The sequence below is a fragment of the Wasmannia auropunctata genome, unplaced genomic scaffold (genome assembly GCF_000956235.1).
Source record: "Wasmannia auropunctata unplaced genomic scaffold, wasmannia.A_1.0 LD333567.1, whole genome shotgun sequence".
In the NCBI taxonomy this organism is placed as follows: Eukaryota; Metazoa; Arthropoda; class Insecta; order Hymenoptera; family Formicidae; genus Wasmannia; species Wasmannia auropunctata.
In genome coordinates, this window is record NW_012029323.1 from 1 (window position 1) to 2,202 (window position 2,202).

At 27.9% G+C, this 2,202-nt stretch overlaps 1 pseudogene; it reads right to left on the minus strand.

Annotated features, from left to right (window-relative positions):
• Nucleotides 1-250: 250 nt before the first annotated feature.
• Nucleotides 251-2,163, minus strand: LOC105459814 (annotated as a pseudogene).
• Nucleotides 2,164-2,202: the final 39 nt, after the last annotated feature.

Below are 2,202 nucleotides of genomic sequence, written 5' to 3' on the forward strand. Positions count from 1 at the left end.
AAGCTGTAAAATGCTTTTTTAAACATCTCGATACGATTATTTTTGACGAAGTTACATTCTTTTGAATTTTGCCTATTTTTGGAGGGTAGAGTAAGTGCAGATGCTTTAATTTTGTTGAGAAGTGTATAATGTATTTATAATAGTTGTAAATTATAATTGTTATCTTAAAACAATGTTATATTTCAGCGATAGTGAATAAATGGCGCGCGCGATGCGCGCGCTTTGTTTTGTTCTAGTATCATGAAATTTATAAATTTGAAATTATCTTATTACTTTTTAATCCTCTGGATAAACACCGACATCAACGAAGTCGTATACGCACTTCAATGCTTTGTCTGGTAAAATTCTGAAATAGATATTATATTCTTATGATGAATATAAAAATAGTGAATATATAAATTATAAAAATAATATAGAAAATATTTTTATATCTATAATTTTATAAAAAATTTATATATACATATATACTAATTCACAACGCGTATTATTCCATAATACATATAGTTATAAGATAAGGCATTGCTCTGTATTTGATGGGGCCATAAAGGCATGCGAGCTATTGCAACCGAATGAAACAATCACGGCTCATCGTTACCAACAACAATTGTACCGATTGTACGATGCATTGATGCAGACAAGGTCATCAATAATCAGTAATCGACGGAAAGTAATTCTTTTGCATGACAACGCGGCATAACCACATATATATGTTGCAAGAATCGTGAAAGAAACATTGTTAGAGTTCGAATGGGAAATTCTCCCGCACCTAGCCTATTCTCCAGATTTGCTCCATCGGATTATCATTTTTTCCGATCGATGAAACACACACTTGCTGATACACACTTTTCCAATTACGTTGAGGGTGGATACATAGCTTGCATCAAAAGATAGCTCGTTCTATCATCGCGGAAACTTTTTCCAGAATCCAACTTTTGTCAGAAGGATAGAAAAAAGAATAATAGAATAATTGAAAACGATGGGAAATATTTTGACTAAGGTATTAATTGATATTTTTATAAAAATAAATGCGATTTTTAAGAAAAAACGGCAAAAACTAATTGTAAGTATATCCTCTAATATATATATGTATATATATTTTTTGTTTTTTTTATTACAATTAGATATAAAAATAATAAATATTCAAAATAAAAATTATATTTTTATGGTGGATGTAAAAATAGTTATCATAGTACAATAATGTTTAGTATTATAGTAATATATTTATGGAAATGTTCTGCGGCTTATTGTCATATATTTGGAAATATTATGTATATTATGATTACATTTTTATTGAAGTGATTTACATACCTTAGTATCTTATTACCGGGCAGCCAAAATGAAGATATGCTTATATTTTCATAATTCTGTCTTTGTGCATCAATTAATTATTGATGAAGCCGCTTTTTGCGGTGGAAGTCCTCTCATTAACCAGGGAAACCTATATTAGTATAAAATTAAATTAATCTTATCTATAGTAATTATTTTAATAACTATTACAAATATTTTATAAATTAAATAATTTTGTAGCTATACAGAAAAATCTATTGTAATCAAAATTTAGATTAGAAGAGGCCAAACTAGCAAGCACTTAAAAACAAGGATGGTTGGCGCTCACTAATTATATTCATAACGCACAAAAATAATGCAAAATAAAGGATATTAGCGGTATATGTTTCAACTTTACTTGGTTTCTATCATTTATATTCAACATATTTAATATAAATTATATTGACAATCTGTCACATAAACATAACGTAAAAGAACGAATAAGTCAAAGAGTTAAAATTAAAGATATGAAACGTAGGTATAAGAGATGAGTGGACATGGTACGGTAAATTGAAATATCTTACTAATAAGTGCCCTAAATATCTTATTAATTAATAAATAACGTTGTTATTGTACAGAAAAATCGTTTACAATAAATTGGACGATTAGAATAAAAATCTGATTTTGTTAAATATAGCAATAAATAAAACAACGTGTAATATTGCAAAAAGGTTTGTTACAATAATGCATGGTTATAAACTCTCTCTCTGCTAACTTTTACCTTATCTTTGGATTTTTAACTATTCCGGTAAATACTAGGCCTGGATAAATAGTAGTGAATTTAACAGATGATTTTCCGTTACTTAATGCACGTAATTCTTCAGATACAGCTTCCATCATAGCTAGAATACATATATTAAAATATGTAAAAAGGTG